This window comes from Eschrichtius robustus, chromosome 13 (genome assembly GCF_028021215.1).
Source record: "Eschrichtius robustus isolate mEscRob2 chromosome 13, mEscRob2.pri, whole genome shotgun sequence".
Classification (NCBI taxonomy): Eukaryota; Metazoa; Chordata; class Mammalia; order Artiodactyla; family Eschrichtiidae; genus Eschrichtius; species Eschrichtius robustus.
In genome coordinates this window covers 5,912,447-5,938,009 of record NC_090836.1, presented here as the reverse complement: position 1 = coordinate 5,938,009, position 25,563 = coordinate 5,912,447, and the positions used below count along the sequence as shown (strand labels likewise).

The 25,563-nt window shown below is 44.7% G+C and overlaps 1 protein-coding gene across 1 annotated transcript in view; it reads left to right on the top strand.

Moving 5' to 3' along the window:
* ANO2 (anoctamin 2) overlaps positions 1–25,563 on the top strand; it is a 335,850-nt gene that overhangs the window by 109,816 nt on the left and 200,471 nt on the right. The window lies entirely within an intron of this gene.

The window sequence follows — 25,563 nt, the reverse complement described above, 5'->3', positions numbered from 1 at the left end:
ATTCAGCCCTTTGTCTCTGGTGCACATCCTCTTGCTGAGAGAGAGAAAGAGAGGAATCTTTGCATCTCCTCCACAAACCCTCTAGGCTGTGATGGCAGGTGCCATCTGTCTGTGGGAAGCAGGACCTCAGGTGGATCCGAGGGGCTGATCTTGCCCTAGAAGGAAGGAGGGGACTGGCCAGGGGATAAGTCACCATGGACACCGCCCGACTCTTTGATCCCCCTGAGCCACTGTTTCACCGCCTGTCTCTGGAACCCCTGAGCTCCCCATTCCTGCTAACGATATTCTCCTGAGTGATGTTCTCCACCCACGCCACATGGGTATGTGACCAACATAAACAGAAAACGTCTTGACACATTGAATAACATCGTTGCAACACACGTTACAACAGCGACCGCAAGATCTCTCCATTTAATTATCTGGGCATGCCCAGGCGCTTCGCACAGACATACGCCTCTGTTTCAGGAACGGAAAACCACAGCATTTTGTGGGTTTGGAAGTCACAGACATAAGAAAAAGACAAACAAAAAGCTTCAAGATCGCTGCCTGGAAGACTGCTGTCCTCCAGTACCTTCTTGGGATTTTCTCAAGGTAGTCAAAGGTGTGGGTAGTTGGGTAACTGCCAGGGATGGCTGTCTGCCCTGGCAGAGTGGCTGACTCCGATGTGGAGAGATTGTGACCCTCAGCCCGCATCGCCCAGCCCATTCCAGGGCCTCAGGAAGCCCTCCTTGAGGGCTCAGGACTCAGGGCTGTTGCCTCAGCCCTGTCGGTTTCACTCATAAAATCCGTGTTAACTGAACACAGGAGAGACAGAGATGAGATTGGAGGACTGGGACCTTGAACTTTTTTTTTTTTTTTTTTTTTTTTGGACCTTGAACTTTTTATTTGGAATTGTAGTCTGGAGGAGGGTAAGGGCAATGGCTTAGTTTCCAGCAGTTATCAGTTCTGACAAAATGGCAGTGTTTCCTTAGGCTGACATGTAGCCCAATCCTCAGCCTTTGGGCAGGCAGGCAAGCCGCTCATTCTCCATGCTTACCCCCTGGTCTATTTCCCCTTCCTGTCAAATCCTAGGGGAATCACAGTGCCCCCCTCCCCCCACCATGGACATCCTAACACTTCTCTAAAGGTTTAACCCTGGGGGTGAGGTTAAGCCCTCTGATGATCCAGCAGCCAGCTGGAAGCATCTCTCAGGGACATCATGAAAGAAAGAGGAGAGTCCCCAAACTCAGACCTCTCACCATCCAGTTGGGAGATAGATTTAAGAGAATGTATAATTCAGTTCTGTTTAATGCAGTATATTTATTGGGCATCTTTGCTGTGTTTGTTTTATTTGTGTTTATTGTTTCAGGTGCTAGATAATCACTTTGGGTGATTAGATAATTTACCATCTAACCTAGGACACTCTTGAGAGTGAAAGGGAGCATTATTAATAGTTATGCTGAGTGTACTAGTCAGCTACTGTCACAATAACACTGCATAACAAACCACCCCCAAATCTACAGCTTACAACAACGGCTGTTTATTTTTCTTGCTCAAGTGTCTGTAGGTTGAGTGGAAAAGGTCTGCTTCAGGCCGAGGGTCGGCTGGGCTTGGCTCCAGGCTTCAGACTGTGTTCAGGTCTCCACAGGTCTGCACGCTCTCCATAGATCAGAAGCTACCTGGGCATGGTCCTCTCATGGTGAGTCACAAGAGCACAAGGAAAGGCAGGGAAACACACACACACAGTGCCTCTTAAGGCATCATTGACATCCCATCCGCTAGGGCTCCACTGGCCAAAGCAGTCATATGGCTGAGCACAAATCCATGTTTCTGGAAAGTATACTCTTTCTTAAGGGGAGAGGAGTCAATATTTGCTGAACGCCCATGTAACCTGCCCCAGTGAGAGAACAGGTATAAACCAGAACCGTTCCGGGAATATGTGGACCTGTGGTCCACCCTTGTCTGGTCTCGTGGAACTTACGAGCTAGCAGGAAAGGCAGATTATGTATAGTTTATTATTATTATTTTTATTGTTTTAAAATTTTTATTGGACTATAGTTGATTTACCGTGATGTGTTAGTTTCAGGTGTATAGCAAAGTGATACATAAAACTGAATATATCAATATATATGTTCTCTTTCAGAATCTTCTCCCTTATAGATTATTACAAGGTATTGAGTGTAGTTCCCTGTGCTGTACAGTAGGTCCTTGTTGTTTATTTTATATATAGTAGTGTGTATACGTTAATTCCAAACTCCTAATTTATGCCGATGATGTATAGTTAATTGTGAGCGTGACATGGGTTACACTAGGAGAGTATGGGGTGTCATGGGCAATCCAGGCTCATTGGAGAAGGCCAGCCGAGGAAGTGACATTTAAACAAAGATTTGGTGCATGAGTGAGCCAGGCAGAGGTGAGCAGAATAATGACAGTAGCTCACGGCCCGTGGTACTTCCTGTGTGCCAGGCGCTGTCTAAGCCCCGTGCACTTGCTAACTCACAGCGACCCTTTGGGATACACTGTTTCCCTCCGTTTACAGAGGAGCAGTTCAGACACAAAGAGGATGTTAAGTCGCCCGCCGTCACACAGCTGGTGTGTGAGCAAGTGGTGAGGTTTGAACTCTGAAGTCTGACTCCAGAGTCAGTTCTCTTTGCCACAGGGTACGCTGCCCACAACAGAAAGAGCGGGCCTGGGGTGCCTGGTGTTAGGTCAGCAGTGGGGGGACTGATGGGGGTCAGGCTGGGGCGAAGCAGGGACCAGGCCCTGGAGGATCTTCCCGAAACCACAGGCCAGCCCAGCTGAGATTCAAACCCAGGCCTGTCTGACTCCAGAAATGATGTGTTTTCCCTGGTACCACGTGGCTGAAGGTGACACAGAGCTCCGTTCATTCGTGGGCCGTTTGAAGATTTGGGGCTTTTTCCTAAGGAAAAGAGCCTGTCCTTGAAGGGTTTGGCTTATGTGGGTGTAGATGTGTGGACGGCCCTAATGTGGGCCGGTTGCTTTTACTTTGAAAGGACCTGAGGCTCCTCTGTGTGGGCGCTAGAAAGGACCCGAGATTGTACGTTTTGTGCCAAACAGGATGGAGGGAGGGTGGGGAGTGTGGGGAGAAGAACAGCTTCTCCTCCCGGGCACCCTCTGTCCTTGCGAGAGGACTTGGTGGGCATTCTGGGGAGTGGGTCTCTGAGTCCAGTCTTCTCATCCTCCACGTCCCAACTAACCCGCAGGTTTCACTAGGTGGTAATCAGTGCATGGGAACCGTCTCTCCCCATTCACCAGCGGGGATGTCTTTGTGGGTGTGATGGTGACCACGGCTGACACAGCACTTGCCCCACGCTCACCGGGTACCGGTGTCCCCTCGCCCAGTGTGGACCTGATCTGGTCTCATCTTCACGGCAACCCTGTGAAGTTGGCACAGTCATTGTCCCCTGTTTTCAAGGTGAGGACACAGCAGTACAGAGAAGATAAGTCACTTGCTGCAGATCTCAGGCAGGACCATTCCAGAGTCCATTACTGTAACCGCTTTGCTGCACTTTGCGGGAGGAAACCGTGCTGGTGAGACACATGGGCTGCTTCTCAAATGGGCCCCAAGGCAGAGGGTGGGGGTAGTGGATGGCTGTGGTCAGGTGCCCAGATGGGGTGGTAAAGGGTTTCTAGGATCTTTTAGAATAAAACAGATCTGGTTCCTTAAAGAGGGTGTTACCGTAGATCGGGGACTCAGGAAGTTTAGATCTGGGGATCCTTGCAAACCGTTCTCTTATTTAATAAAAAAAAAAAAAAAAAAAAAAAAGAACAAAATCCTCTAGCAGGAGTAACAAGGCGGAGGGACAGAGTTGTCATGTCTGAGGCCACTTGCCAGTAAGGAATCTTTAATACGTAACCTGCTGACATTTAATAGAGACAGCAGTGAGCTAGGAGGCGGAAGGACGTGTGGCATTAGACGTGGTGATGATGTTTCAGGCAGGTGGATTACCTGCTGCCGTCCTCGCCTAACGGCGGGGTTGGGCCAGGTGATCTGTAACATCCCTTCCGGGGCTAACTTTCTAGGCTGTACGGGATACCGTCTCAAGCCTGAAGCTGGTCTCGGGGCAAGACCCAAGGGTTCCCCAGGGGGCAAGTTGAATTTGGGGTTGGAACCCAGGAGTCTGGACCCCAGTCCTGACTCCGTCCATTGGACTCGCCCCCTCTTAACGGGCACCCCCGTACCCACATCCCTGGATTCCTCTCTTCTCTCCGTTAACCTCTCCCCCCTCCACGCAACCCGTCTCTGGTTTCTTTTGCCTTTCCGGTTTTGGTCACATCTGGAGCATTTTGTAGAGTTGGTGAGAGTGTGTTTTCCTGTTGGGACACATGGTGTCTATCAGAGACACTTAAGAAGCCCGGATGGGTGGAAAAGTCTGCGTGGCATCTCAAGGGCTGCTGGCCTGGAGGGTGGATGGCAGCTGTGTGTCAGGGGACCTGGCGTGAGGGCCAGCTGACCCTTGGGAAGGCCCAGAGGCCCGGCCTGGGGCCTGCTGTTCCACATGGCTGTGAGCTGTCCTAGTGGGTTGGTGCCTGCGTGTGTGTGTGTGTGTGTAAAGGCCTGGAAGGGCCCCTCTGCCTTGTTGCTATGGGATGCTGCCTTCAGTGCTTTGCTCTCCCTGGTAACCAGGACTCTTATCTGCACATCCAGGAACTTAAGCCAAGTGTGTGTCCCCTCCGGGTCGGCAGTGGGTGATGGATGTGCTGTGGGGCTGAGAGGCAGCGCGGCGCTGTTTGTGAAAGGCGACGATAATTTCCAGTGAGCCGCCTGGCTGGACCAGTGAGCATGAGCGTGGATGAGATGCAGAGTGTGGGCTTCCCAGAGGGAAGGAGCTGGGAACGTGCCTGCCCCAGGCCCCAGGATCAGACCTCGCTTTGCTGTGTGTTACCTGCTCCCTTGGTGTTGGCCTTTAATCCCCGTAGTCCCGGGCGTGGGCAGGAGGGAGTGGGCGTGGTTCTACGCGGGTGAAGATGCTCTTGGCAGGAAGAGTGGTGGTGGAGAAAGGAGACAGACTTTATGAAGGTGATTCTCAAGGACTGAGGTCCCACTTGCCCTCCTTTTCTTCTCTTTCTCCCTGTTATGGGTGGAGGGGTAGTGGGTGTGCCCAGCCAACGCTGTGTACCTTCTGTTTGGAGCCTGACCCCTGGCTCCCCCGAGGCTGTCTCCTCCACCCTCCCCACACCCCCCAGAGGTTTTTATCTCCAGGCTTCACGGCTATGTGCAGCCCCCTCGACCTCTGTGCTCCCCTTGAACTTTCTCCTTCTCTCCCCCGATAACCCTCGCACTTTATTTATCCCTTTTCTTTCCATCTCCTTTCCTTACCCAGCTCCTCCAGCTCTGCACACTCCCCGTGAGGTCTTCCAGATCTGGGGGCAAGGGACCCCCGGCTGGGAGTTCATAGGCCCAGGGTGGGGAGTGCTGGGGCCTGCCCCGCCGAGTTCAGCCAGGCAGCTTGTAGATGCGCCTGCGGGTCTAACGGAGCGCAGCCCCGTCTGTCCACGGCTTGAACTAAAACGCAGACGCCCCTGGACTCGGTTGGGAACGTAAACAGCTAGTGGGTTGAGGACTTCAAGCAGCGAGCACACTGGGCAGGAGAGAGGCCAGGTGCCGGCTGGCCTGGGCGGATTTTCTCACGGGTGCTTCTCCAGGCTCCCCGACTTCTTGGATTCTAGGCTCCAGAGCACCTGTCTCAGGCAGCAGGTCCGGGAGTGCGGCTCCTCCTTGATCGTGTGGGGACAGAGGAGAGCAGGTGCTCTAGCCTTTCTTCCATTTAACGTGTCCTGCTCGGGGAGAGGCCTTAGGAAGAGGGTGGAGAGAGAGCTGAGGGTGTGGCCGGGGGCGGCGCCCTGGGACGTCTGACGCTGGGACCCTGGTTGGGACTCAGAGGCCAGGAGTTGGAGCCTGAGCTCAGCCGGCAGGGCGGCCCCTCCCGTGGGGCTGGGGGCAGGCAGCCACGTGCTGTGACCTGCTTGTTCATCCGTTCCCTGGTCGTTCAGAGGGCTCGGTGCTTCAGCAAACGCCTGTGCTGTGGCAGGAGCCGTCCAGGCAGTGGTGCTGAAAAGCCCTGGCCCTCAAGAAGCTTATAGTCAACCTGGAGAAGAGACAGGTCAGCGGGTGCCTCCAGAAGCATGATGAACGCTCAGACGGAAGGTGTGCAGTGGGCTCGGGGAGGGACAAAAGAGGGGCTCCCTAATCAGTCAGGGGAGACCTCCTGGAAGATGCAAGGACGGAGCTGAAGTTTGAATAATGACTTGATGTAAAATGGGTGTAGAAGAGGGGGCTGGGCCTCCCGGGCCGGGAGACCAGCATGAATTGAGGCAGGAAGTGGGGAAAAAGGCACCATCCTTCAGGGGCTTCCAGGAGCTGAGCGTGGCTGGAATGAAGAGTATTTGTGATTGGTAGGGGGGAGGTCTAAGGCAGGGAAGGCAGGGAAGGCAGGCAGGTGTCCGATCATCGGCCTTAACCTCTGAAGCTCAAGTGATGTGGAAGGACTTGAAGTGGGAAACGGGTGAGGTCAGACTCAAAGAACGTTATTTGAGGGATCGAGAAGGCTCCCCTAACTACTTTTCCCAGGAGAGTGCCACAGCTAGGGCGAAGCAAGGCCTCGTGGAAATGGGGTGTAGCGTCAGTGGGTCTCCAGTGGAGCGAGGGTGTCAGGGTGAGAGAAGGAACAGAGCTGGGAGACGAGACCGCAGATGAGGAAACTGAAGCTCAGGAAAGGCAGGAGCCCGAGGACACACAGAGAATTAGCTCTGAGTGAGAGCTGAGCCGGAGCAGCGACCCCGCAGCCCTGCCCTAGGGGGGCTCTGTCTTCTCCATTTTCAGCACCACCTGTTACCTGTGGGAATGAGCAGGAGTAGCTTTCCTGGGGACGTTTCTGCAAAATCTGCACACAAATTGCAAGTTCACATCACCCTGGCCTTCTGCCCTGATGCTTTCTAAGAGCTGGGTTTACCTGCTTGTGCTTCATCTCCTTCTGTTCCTGGTTCCCCTGGGGGTGGAGATCCTGAAGAAGAAAGGCAGCGCTGATTGGCTAGCATCCATCAAGGGGGCTGTGTCACAGGGTCTCGTCACAGGCTCTGCGTCCTTGAGAATGGGAGGCACACATCAGATTTTCCATTGGTACACAGTTACCTTGAAAGACAACAGAATCTGGGACTTTCCTGGTGGTCCAGTGGTTAAGACTCCATGCTTCCGCTGCAGGGGGTGCGGGTTCAATCCCTGGTCAGGGAACTAAGATCCTGCATGCCACGCAGCCAAAAAAAAAAAAAAAAAAAAAAAAAACGGAATCAAGATTCAAAGTGTTCTTGACAAGAGGGAGCCTTGAGTCCAAACCAACAGGTGAAATTCAGCAGTGGTGGCCGTAAAGCCTGTAAATACGGGACAGGACTGAGGAGATCTGATTTGGCGGGCGATTGTGTGAGAGAGATGAAGGCGGCAGTGGGAAGTTGGCCATAACTAAACGTGAGCTCTCAGTGTGTTGCCAAACATGAACTTGTCTGACCCTGAAGTAATGGACTCATGAGGTATGTATGGGCTGTTGGTAATTATGGGGTCACCGCCCTTGAGTCCACCATGGACGATGTGCTCAATTCTGGTGCCCCATTTAAAGAGGTGCATTGACACTGGAGAAGATTCATGACTGTTGCAAACAGGTGGCCCCAGGGAAGGTTTCAGCCAATAGACAGTTAAAAATTTTTGGTCCACTATGTCTGTGAGTCTGTTTCTGTTTTGTAGATAGGTTCATCTGTGCCATATCTTAGATTCCGCGCTTAAGTGATATTATACGGTATCCGTCTGTCTCTGTCTGACTTACTTCACTTAGTATGACAGTTTCTAGGTCCACCCATTTTGCTGCAAATGGCATTATTTCGTTCTTTTTTATGGCTGAGTAGAATTTGTGGTTGCCAATGGGAAAGGGGGGTGCGGGAGGGATGGATTGGGAGCTTGGGGTTAGTAGATGCAAACTATTAATATATATATTATAGAATGGATAAACAATAAGGTCCTACTGTATAGCACAGGGAACCATATTCAATATCTTGGGATAAACCATCATGGAAAAGAGTATAAAAAAGAATGTATATATGCGTAAAAATTTTTTTTTTGTTCCAGAAGATTCTTTTAAAAAACATTAAATGTGAATATTTTCAGTTGGAACCTGCGTTCTCTCGTTCCCCACAGCTCCCAACATCCCCTGTTGTCTTATGTCCGGCAGCTCACATTTCCACGATGTGTCTTACCCTTTTCAACCTGTGCCTCGTGAGTTAAAGCGATGGTTCCCAGTTCTAGCAGCTCACTGGAAACCTGGGAAACCTGCTAAACACAGATTCCCTACTTCCACATGTGGCCATTGTGGAGTATCTGGTACAGGACTAGCTTTTCTGCCGTCAAGTGGAAAGCTAGTTAAGTAGATATGTAAAAACTGTTTTCAGTTATTAGACAGCAGGCAGGTAATCCCTGAAAGAATGAGGTTAGTCCTACAGTTGCTCTGAACAAGGACAAAATAAAATAGCAAGATGGTAGACTTAAATCCAACCAAATTGGTAATTACATTAGTATAAATGGCCTCAACATCAAAAGTAAGAGGTAGAAATTGTTAGATTGGATAAAAAAGCAATACCCAACTATATGCTGCCTACTGGAAACACACTTTAACTATAAGGGAACAGGTAGGTTAAAAGTAAAAGGATGAAAAGAGATATACCATGTTAACAGTAATCAAAAGAGAGCTGAAGTGGCTGTGTTAATACCAGACAAAGCAGGCTTTAGGGTAAGGAATATTATCAGAGATGTGGATAATATTCATATTGATGAAAGGGCAACTCAAGAAGATGCAGCAATTTTATTAGGATTGTGTGTACCTGATAACAGCTTCAAAATACATGGAACGAAAATTGACAAAACAGAAAGAAGAAAAGGGACAAATCCACAATTATATTTGGTGATTTAAACTCTCGTAATTAAGAGAACAAGTAGACAATCAGTAGGGATGCAGACTTGGAAAACGTCATGAAGGCACTTCTCTTTATGGATATTTATAGAGCAGCACACCCAAACTGCAGCAAACACAGTATTTTCAAGTGTGCACGGACCATGTACTGAGCTAAACCACGTGCTAGTTCATAAGACAAGCTCCAGCGGTTGGTTGGTTGGTTGGTTGGTTTGTTTGTTTGTTTATTTATTTATTTATGGCTGTGTTGGGTCTTCGTTTCTGTGCGAGGGCTTTCCCTAGTTGCGGCAAGCGGGGGCCACTCTTCATCGCGGTGCGCGGGCCTCTCACTATCGCGGCCTCTCTTGTTGCGGAGCACAGGCTCCAGACACGCAGGCTCAGCAACTGTGGCTCACGGGCCCAGCTGCTCTGCGGCATGTGGGATCTTCCCAGACCAGAGCTCAAACCCGTGTCCCCTGCATTGGCAGGCAGATTCTCAACCACTGCGCCACCAGGGAAGAGCCCCAGCAGTTTTTAAGACTTGAGGTCATATGGTATATATGCTCAGGCCATGGTGGGAGTGGAATTAAGTTAGAGCCCTTCACACAAAGGCCTCCCTGCAGCTCACCCTGCCCCCGCCCCCTCCTCGCGTGCAGACCCACACCTCCTTCACTTGCTGCAGGCTGACCAAAGTCAGCCCGGTCATGCACCATTCTTCTCTGATAGACACTGGGGGCCTTGGAAAAAATCTTGAAATAAGTGACATTCGTTAACAAGTGGGAAAAAAGATAAAGTTCATACGACCCGTTCGGGATGTCCCAACTGTTTATATATTTATATATAAGTAATATAAAAAATATTTACATTTTTTATTAATTTATATTTATTGATATAAAACATTTATATTATATAAGTAATATAAAAAAACATTCTTTTATATTCTCTGATCATCTCCTTGCATGAAACATTTACTCCAGGCAGAAACCTCAATTCTAGAGACAGAATTTTGTTACCCTTATAACTAATATCAGGGAAACAAAATCTGGAGACTCAGCTAGACCTGGGGCCATTTAGGACTTTGGCCTAAGGCATCATCTCCAGAACCAGGGGGACAGGCCTCCATGAAGATTTATAAGCAAGGATGGATGGATGTCTGAAATATAGTCTGTTTAGTCCACATTATTTGAATACCTCTAATTTCGCCCGAGAGTCCTTTTCTAACATTTGTTATGCTAGTCAACAGGCCATTATTTTTAACGATGAAAATTCATTTCTGACTCTCTGTATGCTAATTAACCAAGCTGTGCTGGTGGATAGAGATAGGGGAAGCAGGAATGCCACCTGTGAGCGTGGGCTTTCTGAGCAGAGCACCTGCTGGGCACCTGGGCTGTCTTGGCCGCCACCTGCATCCTAGCTTCTGTCCAATAAGACACATCCTCTCACACTTTATATGATGAGGTGTCTGAAAGTAAATTCTACACATTGTAACATTTTCCTAGACGATGTCCCCTTCTTTTAAAGATGTCGAGGAAAGGACGCCCACTGGCTCCCCTGGCGACCTATTCCTGTGTTTCCTGAAGTCATCAAGGTTTCCTTTTCCCCTTGCAAAATCTGCTTCCAGGAACATCTTTATTCCCGTTTTCGGAGCCTCCTTCAAAATGTGCATGGCCCCCGCTGCCTGCCCTGCCTTGTAACTTTAAGACTTGCGATTCCTGAGGGCAGAGAGTGGGTTTGACTGCGTTTCCCCGCTGGTTATGTTTACAAGTGAAGGATCATCCTGCCGCCACGTAAATGGCTATGAACTTTCTCTCTGTGGTTGTCGCACTAACTGCTTTATGCTCAGATAATTATTTCCAGCGATCCCTTTGTTCACTTGTCTTCTCTACTGAAGTCAAAGGATGGATGGGATGTGTAGGCAGGTGGGATGAACTAATGGACGTTTCTCCGTTTTCTTCTCTGAAGCCTTTTAAAAAAATTTATTTATTTATTTATTTAATTTTTAAATTGGGGTAGAGTTGTTTTACAATGTTGTGTTAGTTTCTACTGGACAGCGAAGTGGAGTTCCCTGTGCTCTACAGCAGGTTCTCATTAGTTATCTATTTTATACATGGTAGTGTATATATGTCTATCCCAATCTCCCAATTCATCCCACGTCCCTATTCCCCCCTTGGTGTCCATATATTTGTTCTCTACATCTGGGTGTTTACTTCTGCCTTGCAAACCGGTTCATTTATACCATTTTTCTAGATTTCACATATATGCGTTAATATACGATATTTGTTTTTCTTTTTCTGACTTACTCTGTATGACAGTCTCTAGGTCCATCCACGTCTCTACAAATGACCCAGTTTTGTTCCTTTTTAAGGCTGAGTAATACTGCATTGTATATACGTACCACATTTTTATCCATTTGTCTGTTGATGGGCATTTAGGTTGCTTCCATGACCTGGCTATTGTAAATAGTGCTTCAGTGAACCTTGGGGTGCATGTGTCTTTTTGAATTATGGTTTTCTCAGGGTATATGTAGGCCCAGTAGTGGGATTGCTGGGTCACATGGTAATTCTATTTTTAGTTTTTTAAGGAACCTCCATACTGTTCTCCATAGAGGCTGTATCAATTTACATTCCCACCAACAGTACAAGAGGGTTCCCTTTTCTCCACACCCTCTGAAGGCTTTTGAAGCCTAAGAAATGAGACGTTTCTACTTAGAGGACAGGGCATGGGCTAAATGACTCCTGTAAAATGGGGAGCAATAGGTTTTGTTTCTTACTTTATATTTTGAAACAATTTCACACTTAGAGAAAAAATTTCAAAAATAATACAAGGAACTCCCTACTCAGATTCCTCAGGTCATATTTGGCCACATTTGCTGTGTCATTTCCTCTTTCTCTCTATATATGAATATATTATTATTATTATTAGACCGTTTAAGGGAATGTGGCAGACATCATGCCTCTTTATCCCTGAATACGTCAGTGTGTGGTTTCTAAAAACGAAGAAATTTTTTCTCACAGTGTAATTTTCAAAAGCAGGATATTTAACATTGTTGTTATATCACTATCTAGCCTACGATACATCCTGAAACGTCAATTGTCCCAATAATGTCCTATACTACAATGTATAGTTAGCCTATCTTGTTAGTCTCCTTTAATTTGTAATCTCTTCTTTGTCTTCATGGCATTGACATTTTTTTTAAAAATTTTTATCTATTTATTTATGGCTGTGTTGGGTCTTCATTTCTGTGCGAGGGCTTTCTCTAGTTGTGGCACGCGGGGGCCACTCTTCATCGCGGTGCGCGGGCCTCTCACTGTCGCGGCCTCTCTTGTTGCGGAGCACAGGCTCCAGACGCACAGGCTCAGTAGTTGTGGCTCACGGGCCCAGCTGCTCCGCGGCATGTGGGATCTTCCCAGACCAGGGCTCGAACCCGTATCCCCTGCATTGGCAGGCGGATTCTCAACGACTGCGCCACCAGGGAAGCCCATGCATTGACATTTTTGAAGAATAAAAGAGCGTATTGTCAGAGGTCTCTCAATTTGGGTTCGTCTGATGTTTCCTCATGACTGGATCCAGATTGTGCATTTTTAGTAAGAATCCTACATAAGTGATATGTGTCCTTTTCGATACGTCGCAACAGGAGGGCTGTGCTGTGTCCCTTTTACAGTGATGTTGGCTTTGATCACTGGCTTATGATCGTGTCTACCAGATTCCTCGGCAGTGAGGTTACTGGTTTTCCTTTGTAATTATTAAGAAATTTATCTGGAGAGTCTTTGAGATGCTGTGAATATCCTGTCCCTCGTCAGATTTTCACCCATTACTTTTATCATGCAGGAATTGTTTTTGGATTATTGTACTTATTGGGCAGCATTGTGAAGGAAAAAGGATTGGTCAGACTTCTTATTAAAGGCTCTGCTTAGTGTGTGATCATTCCCTCTCCCCATGGTGTGTGCCCTGAAAAAAGTAGGCTTTTTGGATTATCTAAATTGAGAATAGAGAAGAGAGATTAATTTAATTTTAAATGACATTGTGTGTGTGTGTGTGTGTGTGTGTGTTTGTGTGTATTTGGGAAGGGAGGCAGTGAGCCAAAATGTGGAAGTTGGAGAAGGAAGCTAGATTAGAGAGAAGGAAGCAAACAAAATCTCCTTGTTGACTGAGCTCTTGATCTGATCCTGTCAATGCACAGTAAGTTTCTGTAATTAATCAGATGAGCAACCCATCAGGTTTCCCGTCTTGGATATAGAATCCTGGATCTAGGAGGGTTCTCCAGAGACCATCTAATTCAAATCTCTGCCTCTGGGAAGGAATCATTGGAAACATCAGATGAGTTGGGCTTTTCTTTCCTTTTTGATACTTCCAGAGGGGGAGACACCCGTGTTCTTTCTTGCATAATGCAGCACTGCAAACTTGGGGAGCAGAAAGAAAAAGTCCGATGAGCTCCGTAACTTTAGAGAACCTATATGCTCTTAGAAGAGAGATGCCTCAAGTGCCCATTCCCCATCCTCATCAAAATCCTTTTAGCGTTTAATCTAAAATTGATTCCACTGTTTTCGGACTGCTCTGTCTGGACTACGACACTTACCTTATTTGGCACTTAACATTCACTGTCTCATACTGTTCATTACACTTTCATCTGGGACTGGTCTTGCTTCGAGGTGATCATATCTCATTGATTCTAAGAGTCTGCCGATTGTAAGATGCACATTTATTTCATGGAATGCATAAAAAAGGTGAACATTTAAATTGATGAAATAGGGTTTAAGAACACCGGTGGTAGAATCCATAATTTCTACTGGTTCATTCATTCATTCAACATTTACTCAACAAAAATGATGTGCTAGTCTTTGGGAGGAAGTACAGAGAATCCCCTTCAGCACTTAGCTGAAATTCAAGAAGATAAAGAAAAAAATTGGAATTGGATAAACTTGAGTTTGATCTTTTTGTCACCACTTCCTAGCTTTATGATCTTGGGAAAGTCCTTCTATTCCTCTGTGTCTCAGCGAAATGGGGTTGATCATACCCATCTAGGAGTGCTCGTGGGAGGCCTGGTAATAATATCTGAAAATCATCTAGCTTAGCGTCTGACACATAATGCAACTCTTATTAGAGTAGGCACCCAATGAGTATTTGTAAATAGATTGATCTGTAGGCATGTGCTTAAGATGTTTGGTTATAAGAGCGCGTTGCAACTTGTCATTCCTTTTGACGTCTAAATGGCCTTCCCTCTGCCCTAATGGAAGCCGTTGTGTTCCATTGCCAGTGGAGATGGAGAACAGTGGGACATCTGCTCTTCGATAAAGTTTGAGGACAGAAGTGAACTCAGCCCTACACATTGATCTTGAAACTAGGGAAATGATGTGGCACCTTATGCATCTGAGGGTTGGACATTTGGGGGCCATTTCTCCCAGTCCCCTCTGCCAAACGACATGTCTGCTCCCACCAGATTGCAGTTACGTTCCCAGCCGTCAATGTTACTGACGGGGCCGGGTGCCACTGCCATTTGAATGTGTTGACCAGCTCCAACTATTTTCCTAGCGTGTTCCAAGCTTGCTTGAAGCCATGCTATGCGTTTTGTTCTTTTTTTTCTTTCCCCCCTTTTCATTTTGAAATCTGTATGTGTTTTTCTGGCAAGAGGAGAGAAAGATGGGGGTGGGGAGATCCAATCAAATCCATATGTTTGCGATGCATTTGCCCTGAAATAATAAAAAAACATTGTTGGGAAAGAGCCTCTGGCTGACTTAGGGGCCACTTTTACAAGCCCCGCATTGGTGTCTTCATCTCCTCAGCTCATGCTACCGCTTGCCAGGTTTGGAGAGGATCAAGTTCACGTGGGGACTCTGCTCTCTTGTCCTCTCCCCTTTCTTGCTGTCTTCATTCCTAAGACCTTGTCTCCTTCTCTGTGTTCTCAGTTGAGGTGAGGACAGATCATTGAGTCTTCACTTCTCTGGAGCCTGTGTGAGGCTGTAGCTGATTATTGCTGCCCATGACCTCACTGCCTCGTTTAGAGACTATTCCTCTTAGCGTCTGCAGCGCTGAGGATTCTTGGTTCATGCTGGTGTCTCGAGCTACAGCTCCTTGGCCTCTGTGAACGCCCTAACTCCAGTGGCTGTTTTATTTTCTCCAAGCTCATTTCACTTTGCACATCTGATTATTTTTAAGCTCACTGTCATTCTTTCACCTCCATACGTTTTGTATATATGTTAAAGAGCTATTTGTCCTTCATGCATTTGCTGTCATATGTCTGGGGTTCTGAAAGATCGTGGAGGAAGGTTTGGATGAGGGAGTCATGGTCTTTCCCTAAGCCCTGGAAGCTGAATTCGTTGGCACCTGTGTGTTCCGGAGTCCTTTCCTAGACCACTTTGGAGTGGTCCTCCAGGCATTTTTCTCCACTCAGGTAGCTCAGGAGCCATGCCAGGGATCGGAAAGCATGTAACCTTTGACTCAGGCCTCAAGTTCTGCTGGGGTTCTGCATTTGTATAGCAATGAGAAGTAGTCACTGGGACCAAGATTGCATCTAAGCTCAAAGGAGCTCCTCATCCTCTAGTACTTAAATTAAAAGATGCTGATGGGGTCGGGGTGGGGCAAGGTCTGCGCCCATGTGGGTTCTTCCAGGGAATCAGGAGCCTGCTCACAGAGCCTGGAGCTACCCCTGTGTGCCTCGATTCCTAAAGGGCTTCCATGTCAATCACCTGACGCTTTCTTTCTTTCTTTCTTTTTTTTTTTTTTTAATTAATTTTTATTGGAGTATAGTTGCTTTACTATGTTGTGTTTCTGCTGTATAACAAAATGAATCACCTATACGTATACGTATATCTACTCTTTTTTAGATTTCCTTCCCATTTAGGTCACCTCAGATCATTGAATAGGGTTCCCTGTGCTATATAGTAGGTTCTCATTAGTTATCTAATTTATACATAGTAGTGTGTATATGTCAATCCCAATCTCCCAGTTCAACCCACCTCCCTTCCCCCCTTGGTAACCATAAATTTGTTTTCTACATCTGGGACTGTTTCTGCTTTGCAGATAAGTTCATCTGTACCATTTTTCTAGATTCCACATATAAACGATATTATACGATATTTGTCTTTCTTTTTCTGATTTACTTCACTCTGTATGACAGTCTCTAGGTCCATCCATGTTGCAGCTTGCTTTCTTCTACTTGCCGTTACTTGACACACAGAGGTGCTCATGTCACATGTTCATCATTCATGCGTTCAGCAGGGACTTATCAAGTGCTGGGAAAGGGCAGGGCCTTGTACGGTACCCAGGTGGAGAAGAAAAGATGAATAAGCGCTGGAGGTGCATGCACTAAGGCTGGGGAGACAAGATACAACCCCATAAATAACAGGAGAGCAGTTGAGCTGATCAAGCTCAGGCAACGGAGGCAGAAGACATGGTATCCGTCCCAGCATCCCCCGTCATAGTTATTTGGCTTTGGGCCAGTTGTTTACATCTGTGACCTTCACTTTCTTTTCCAAAGAGTGGTTGGGTGGATTGCCTGTGATAAGGTGTGTGAAGGTACTTTATATACTATGAAGTGCTGTGCAGACTTTCGGTATTGATCGTAATCATAAAGTTGCAGTACAATGCAGAGGAACTGAGTTCTAGAATGTAACAGATGAGGTATGAAGACATATGTCTGCCCACAGCGCTCATTGCTGGTGTGGGGTCCGAGGAAGGAATGATTGGGTTGAAGGGATGGAATGGGCTTGGGGGAGGATTTTTCTGATGGTCTCCCATGTAGCCTGGGCATACCTAAACATCTTTACCCCTAATCAGGATATGTGAGGATGGTGTTCAGACGGTGTGAGTTTTGACACCTTTTAAAGCTGCTTTTATGTCAGAATGTTGGGCCCATGCTCCTCTGTTCATTACTATCATGTGTTGCTCTCCACACCAAAGGCTGCAGGGGTGCTGGGCAGGGCACTGGGTGGGAAGGGTTTCTGAGGTAAGGGAATATACCTTCTCAGGGGCAAAGGAGGTCCACCGGGGAGAGGTTAGAGGGAGAATACTATGCTGACAAACTCCTAAAGAAGAGATTTATGGCACAGGATAACGTATCTTAATAGTTGGAAAAACAAGTTGGAAGCTTTTCGTTTTTATTCTCCCATCATTTTTAACATGACTTGTGGGCACATGGTGATCCTCTGGGTCAAGATGAAACAACGGAGATTTTTCCTATTTTGTAGGATTTATTTCTCTCTCTCTCTCTCTCTCTCTCTCTCTGTGTGAGATATGCAGCTATTACTATTCCCTTATCCATTAATGATATTCTTTTGGTGGAGGGGGGAGGTACAATTACCAATGGAAAGAAAGGGTTTGGAATTGGCAGAACATTGGGACAGTGGAAAGGATCAGAAACTCTCAAGATGGACAGACTTTGGTTGGAAAATCAGATGCGTAGTTAACCGGACCTTGGGCATGGGGTTTAACTTCATTGAGGCTGGTTTTCCTTATCTGCAAATTGGGGGAACAAGTCGCAACCCATAGGGTAGGGATTAAACCATCTATGTATGTAAAAAGCAGAGCGGGTCCTCAGTAAATGTTCTTTTCCTTCCCTTCCTCGATGAATGAGACGGGAATTCATTTGGGAAAAGGGAAGTCACCAAGAGGAGGTGCAATGCCCAGTGACGGAATGAACAGGGTTATTTTTAAGGCGAGAAACGCACCTTAAATTTGAAAGAGAACCAACCAGAGCGCACTTGGGATTTCACATGGATGAACCCTGAGGGGGGAACACGGGCTGCAGGAGCTTAGGAAGCGCCTGGCCCATGTCGGTGATGAGCAGAGCTTGGGAAGGCTGGGCTCTGCTTCAGTTTTCCTGGAGTTGCCACCGTGGCATAGGTATTCTCCAGAACATTCACATCAACATCTCCCACGAGCTTTCAGTAAAAGCCGGGCTTTGTATCAAGGCATTTCTTCATCAGCCTCTCAAGATAAACTGTAACTGGTTCCTGAGCATGATTGTCATATGTTGTCGTGCTCATCTTTCTTTCCTCTTGGGAATATTGAAGAACACTTCTTTTAGTTGCATGGGAAAAAACGTTTTATTTTTTTCTGCCACCTGCACACATTCTGGAAGAGCAAAGTCAAAACAGTTCTTCAGCCTCTTCTTAGCCCAGTCTCCGGCCTCTTTGCTTCCTGGAAGAGTGTGGAGTATGGCGGCCACAGTAATTTGTGCTGGCATCCTCTGCTTTCGAATTTTAATGGCACTTTTCAAATGCTGTCTCAACGGATATCTGCAGTCACTCCGTGTGATGAAGGTCATGTTCATGTAACAGTGACACCTCTTTGCTGGGGGGCCTTGAGGTAGGGCCGTTCTGTGACAGCTGTGCAAGCTGTTGACTGAACCGGTCTCCTGGCCGAGGGGGTGAACAGGGGCTGGAATCCACCCAGCGCTCTTGCCAAGCCGTGAGTCCCGGTGCCTCTTTCTCATGCACGCTGAAGGGGGCAGTGGGTCTGCCTCGGACAGAACCCTCTTGGGCTTTGGTTTCTCCATCTATCCAGTAGGATGAATTTTAGCATCCTCATGCTAGAAGGAGTGCATTTTTCTGAGTCCATATCCCCTTCTTTTCTCAACTGGATTGGGAAGTAGCACAGGATGATGGTGGTGGTGGTGATGGTGCTGCTAGCTAACATTTCTGGGTATTTGCCATGTGCCAAGCGCTGTTTCAAACACTTCCTGTACATTAACTCACACAGATCTTCTAAGAGTCTAACGATATAAGTTCTCTGTTATTCCCATGTCAGGCTGTGGCCTCTAATTGTGGCTCTGCTCTGTTACTGGCAGTGATTTGCGACAAGTCTGGTAATGCCCTTCGGCCTCAGTTCCCTAATCTGTAAAATGAAAGGATTGTAACAGGTCAGTAACGCCTAACTCCCCTCACCCCCTTTATTTGACTCTTGAACCTTGTACTTTTTAGGAAAGAGGTGACACACTCAAGTGGGTCATTGAGGGCTAAGGGAAATCCACAAGGTGCGGGGAAGCACCCCAGGGGTCAGCAACAGGCCCAAAGGGGCAAGAGGAGGTTGTGGTTACAGAGCCCAGAGACAGCACGGCTGACACTACCGTGTAGGTGAGGCCTCTGGCGGGAGCTGGGGACCCACTGCCAACCCAGGGCTCTGCGGCCAGACAGCTGGGGGAAATCAATGCCCCACTGTCCATATTCCCCCGCCCTTTGATTTCCTGTGGGTGCCTCCCACTGGCCAACCTGGAAGCCGGAGAGCCAGGGGGCCTGGTTGGTCACCCTCTTGGGGCACAGACCCGGTGAGGTGGCAGAGGGTGGGTCTGCAGCTCTCCACAAACCACCTTCACAGCAGCATGTGCTAGGCTCCTGAACCCCCTTAGGAATTGTCTTTAAGTCAATATTATATGCAATATGGTGGAGAAATCATTCTAAGTAAAAATATTTTATATTAAATAAATATTAGGGCTTCCCTGGTGGCGCAGTGGTTGAGAATCTGCCTGCCAATGCAGGGGAACCGGGTTCGAGCCCTGGTGTGGGAAGATCCCACGTGCCGCGGAGCAACTAAGCCCGTGAGCCACAACCACTGAGCCTGCGCGTCTGGAGCCTGTGCTCCGCAACGGGAGAGGCCGCGACAGTGAGAGGCCCGCGCACTGCGATGAAGAGTGGCCCCCGCTCTCCGCAACTGGAGAAAGCCCTCGCACAGAAACGAAGACCCAACACAGCCAAAAATAAATAAATAAATAAAGTTAAAAAAAATATATTAATGGATATTGTACTATAAAATTCATTACGTATGATCTTTCATAATATTCATTATACACGAAGACAAGTTTACCCTTTTCTTTTTTAACAAAGGTGGCACATACTGTTTATGTTATCACATTGAAGTATGCAAGGAAAAAAACGTGTTCCAACAAATACATTTTAAAATAGCAGAGTATGTTACCTTTGGTTTGGGTAATGATGTATATAAAAACAGACTGAAATTTATTGTGATATTATAGCTTCGAAATAGACAAAACACCACTTTCATGACCTGAAATTTGGTAGGTCTGCACTTTAAAATTTAACTGGTTTATTGTCTAATATTTATCCTTCACTCCCAAATGATGAGCTAAAAAGATAAAGTTTTAGGCTACTTTTGCAAAGACTACTCTGTAGACTATGCTTGATAGTTGGGGACAATCTTTATCTTTATTTATTTCTTCCAGTTTTTACTGATATATGATTGACATCCAGCACTGTATAAGTGTAAGATGTACAGCATAGTGATGTGACTTACATGCATCATGAAATTATTACCAGGTTTGGTGAACGTCCATCATCTCATATAGATACAAAATTAAAGAAATAGAAAAAAAATTTCCTTGTGATGAGAACTGTTAGGATTTATTCTCTTAACAATTGTTATATATAGCATATAATAGTGTTGATTAAATTTTCATGTTGTACATTACATTCCTCCATTACTTATTTATCTTATAACTGGAAGTTTGTACCTTTTGACTGTCTTGATCCAATTTCCCCTCCCCACACTCCCTCTGGTAACCACAAATCTGATCTCTTTTTCTGAGTTAGTTTGTTTTTGAAATATAATTGACTTACAAGACTATGTTAGTTCCTGTTACACAACATAGTGATTCAGTGTTTCTATACGTTTCATAGTGATCACTATGGTAAGTCTAGTTACTGTCACTGTATGAAGATATTATATGGTTATTGACTATATTCCCCACACTGTACATTTCTTACCCGTGACTCATTTATTTTGCAGCTGGAAGTTTGTCCCTCTTAACCTCTCTCACCTGTTTCTTTCCTCTCCCCACCCCCCTTGCCTCTGGCAACCACCTGTTTGTTCTCTGTATCTATGACTCTGTTTCTTTTTGTTATGTTTGTTCATTTGTTTTGTTTTTTAGATTCCACGTATAAGTGAAAGCATACAGTATTTGTCTTTCTCTGACTTATTTCACTTAGCACAATACTCTCTAGGTCCATCCATGTTGTCACAAATGGCAAGGTTTCATTCTTTTTTAATGGCTGAGTAATATTCCATTGTGTGTGTGTGTGTGTGTGTGTGTGTGTGTGTATACACTACATCTTCTTTATCCATTCATCTATTGATGGGCACTTAGGTTGCTTCCATATCTTGGCTATTGTGAATAATGCTGCAGTGCACATTGGGGTACATAGCTTTTTGTTTTCTTCCGATAAATACCCAGGAGTGGAATTGCTGGATTGTGTGGTAGTTCTATTTTTAATTTTTTGAGGAATCTCCAGACTGTTTTCCATAGCAGCTGCAATTTACATTCCCACCAACAGTGCACGAGGGTTCCCTTTTTTCTACAGCCTCACCAACACTTGTTGTTTGTTATCTTTTTGATAATAGCCATTCTGACAGATGTGAGGTAATATCTCATTGTGGTTTTGATTTGCATTTCCCTGATGATTAGTGATGTTGAGCATCTTTTCATGTCCTGTTGGCCATGTGTATGTCTTCTTTGGAGAAATGCCTATTTGGATCCTCTGCCCGTTTTTTAATTGGGTTGTTTGCTTTTTTTGATGTTGAGTTGTATGAGTTCTTTCTATATTAAAAAAAAAATTTTTTTTGTTTCAACTTTTCAAACATCTTTTTTTTTTCTTTGGCCACGTGGCATCTGGGATCTTAGTTCCCTGACCAGGGATCAAACCTGTGCCTCCTGTGGTGGAAGCGCAGAGTCCTAGCCACTGGACCACCAGGGAAGTCCCTCTTTGTATATTTTGGATATTAACCCCTTATCGGATATATTGTTTGCAAATATCCTCTTCTGTTCAGTAGGTAGCCTTTTGTTTTGTTGATAGTTTCTTTCAGTGTGCAAAAGCTTTTTTGTTTGATGTAGTCACATTTGTTTATTTTTACTTTTGTTTTCTTTGCCTGAGGAGACATATACAAAAAATATTGCTGAGACCAGTGTCAAAGAGCTTACTATGTTTTCTTTTAGAAATGTTAAGGTTTTGGGTTTTACATTAAAGTCTTTTATCCATTTTGAATTTATTTTTGTGCATGGTGTGAGAGAGTAGTCCAGTTTGATTCTTTTGTATATCCCTGTCCAGTTTTTCCAACACCACTTACTGAAGAGGCTATCTTTCCCCATTGTATATTTTTGACTCCTTTGTCATAGATTAATTGCCCATACATGTGTGACTTCATTTCTGGGCTCTCTATTCTGTTCCATTGATCTATGGGTCTGTTTTTGTGCTGGTACCATATTGTTTGAATTAATGTAGCTCTGTAGTATAGCATGAAATCAGGGTGCCTGATATCTCCAGCTTTGTTCTTCTTTCTAAAGATTCTTTTGGCTATTTGGGGTCTTTTGTACTTCCATACAAATTTTAAAATTATTTGTTCTGGTTCTGTGGAAAATAACATTGGTATTTTGATAGGGATTGCACTGAATCTGTAGGTTGCCTTGGATAAGACAGTATTAATATTTTTACAGTGTTAATTCTTCCAGTCTATGAACGTGGTATATCTTTTCATCTGTTTGTGTTTGTTTCAATTTCTTTCATCAGTTTCTTATAGTTTTCCAAGTGCAGATCTTTAACCTCCTTAGTTAGATTTATTCCTAGGATTTTATTCTATTTGATGCAGTGGTAAATAGGATTGTTTTCTTAATTTCTCTTTCTGATATTCATTGTTAACATATAGAAATGCAACAGATTTCTGTATATTAATTTTTTTTTAATTAATTAATTAATTAATTTATTTATTTTTGGCTGTGTTGGGTCTTCGTTTCTGTGCGAGGGCTTTCTCTAGTTGCGGCGAGCGGGGGCCACTCTTCATCGTGGTGCGCGGGCCTCTCACTATCGCGGCCTCTCTTGTTGCGGAGCACAGGCTCCAGACGCGCAGGCTCAGTAATTGTGGCTCACGGGCCCAGTTGCTCTGCGGCATGTGGGATCTTCCCAGACCAGGGCTCGAACCCGTGTCCCCTGTATTGGCAGGCGGATTCTCAACCACTGCACCACCAGGGAAGCCCTGTATATTAATTTTGTATCCTGCAAATTTACCAAATTCATGGGTGAGTTCTAGTAAATTTTTGGTGGCGTCTTTAGGAATTTCTGTGCATAGTATCATGTCATCTGCAGACAGTGACAGTTTTACTTCTTCCTTTCCAATTTGGATTCCTTTTTCTTTTTTCCTTTTTCTTGTCTGATCGCTGTGGCTAGGGCTTCCAATACCATGTTGAATAAAAGTGGCAAGAGTGGGCTTCCTTGTCTTGTTCCTGATCTTAGAGGAAATAGTTTCAGCCTTTCACCATTGAGTATGATGTTAATTGTAGGCTTGTCATATATGGCCTTTGTTATGTTGAGGTATGCTCCTTCTATACCCACTTCGTTGAGAGTTTTTGATCATAAATCGGTGTTGAATTTTGTCAAAAGCTTTTTTTGCATCTATTGAGATGATCCTTAATTTTTATTGTTTAATTTGTTAATGTGGTGTATGACATAGATTGATTTGTGGATATTCAACCATCCTTGCATCCCTGGGATAAATCTCACTTGATCATGGTGTATGATCTTTTTAATGTATTGTTAAATTTGATTGCTAATATTTTGTTGAGGATTTTTATATCTATGTTTTTCAGTGATATTGGCCTGTAACTTTATTTTTGTGTGTGATATCTTTGTCTGGTTTTGATATCAGGGTGATGCTGGCCTTGTAGAATGAGTTTTGGAAACATTTCTTCCTCTGCAATTTTTTAGAATCGTTTGAGAATGATAAGTGTTAACTCTTCTCTAAGTGTTTGGTAGAATTCACCTATGAAGCTATCTTGTCCTGGACTTTTGTTTGTTGGGAGGTTTTTTTGTTTTTATTTTGTTGTTTTATTACTGATCCGATCTCAGTACTGGTACTTGGTCTGTTCCTATTTTCTATTTCTTCCTTGTTCAACCTTGGGAGAATGAACATTTCTAGGAATTTGTTTCTTCTAGATTGTTTATTTTATTGGAGTATAATTGTTCATAGTAATCTCTTATGATCCTTTGTATTTCTGTGGTGTTGGTTGTAACTTCTTTTTCGTTTCTGATTTTATTGATTTGGGCCCTCTTTCTTTTTTTCTTGATGAGTATGGCTAAAGGTTTATCAATTTTGTTTATCTTTTCAAAAATCAGCTCTTAGTTTCATGGAGTTTTTCGATCTTTTTTTTAGTCTCTCTCATTTATTTCTGTTCTGATCTTTATGATTTATTTCCTTCCACGAACCTTGGATTTTGTTTGTTCTTCTTTTTCTAGTCCCTTTAGGTGGAAGATTAGGTTGTTTATCTAAGATTTTTCTTGTTTCTGTGGTAAGCTTGCATCACTATAACCCTCCCTCTTAACACTGCTTTTGTTGTGTCCCATAGATTTTGGATCGTTGTGTTTTTGTTTTCATTTGTCTCCAGGTACTTTTTAATTCTTCTTTGATTTCTTCAGTGACCCATTGGTTGTTTAGTAGCATATTGTTTAGCCTCCATGTATTTGTGTTTTTTGCAGTTTTTTTTTCCTGTACTTAATTTCTACTCTCATAGCATTGTATTCAGAAAAGGTGCATGATGTGATTTCAATATTTTAAAATTTCCTGAGACTTTTGTGACCTAGCATGTGATCCAGTATGGAGAATGTTCCATGTGCACTTGAGAGAATGTGCATTTTGTTGCTTTTGGATGGAATGTTCTAATGGTCTAATGTGTCATTTAATGCCAGTGTTTCCTTATTGATTTTCTGTCTGGATGATCTGTCCATTGATGTAAGTGGGATGTTAAAGTCCCCTACTATTATTGTGTTACTGTCAATTTCTCCCTTTATGTCTGTTAATATTTGCTTTATGCAATTAGGTCCTACTACATTGGGTTCATATATATTTACAATTGTTATATATTCTTCTTGAATTGATCCCTTGATCATTATGTAATGTCCTTCTTTGTCTCTTATTTCAGTCTTTGTTTTAAAGTCTATTTTGTCTGATTTAAAATAGACTTTGTTTTAAAGTGTGTTTTGTCTGATTGTATTGCTACCCTGGCTTTCTTTTCATTTACATTTGCATGTAATACCTTTTTTCATTCCCTCACTTTCAGTCTGTGTGTGTTTTTAGATTTGAAGTGAGTCTCTTGTTGGCAGCATATATATGTGTATTGTTTTTGTACTGTTCAGCCACTCTGTGTGTTCTGATTGGAGCATTTAGTCCTTTTATATTTATAGTAATTATTGATAGGTATGTACTTATTGCCATTTTGTTAATTGTTTTTGCGTTGTTTGGTAATTCTTTTTTGTTCCTATTCCTACTTTTTCTCTTTTTCCTTATGATTTGATGACTATCTTTAGTGTTATGTTTGGATTCCTTTCTCTTTTATGTGTGTGTATCTATTATAGATTTTTGGTTTGTGGTTACCATGAAATTTATATATAACAATCTCTGTGTGTGCCTCTGTGTGTCTCTCTGTCTCTGTCTCTGTCTCTGTCTTTCTCTGTATCTCTGTCGCTCTCATATATATACGATTATTTCAGGTTGCTGACCTCTTATGTTCAGGGGCATTTAACAACCCTGCATTTCTACTCCATCCCCCATGTTTACTGTTTTTGAAATCATATTTTACATCTCTTTGTTTTGTGTATCCCTTAACTGCTTGTTGTGAATGTAGATGATTTTGCTTCTTTGT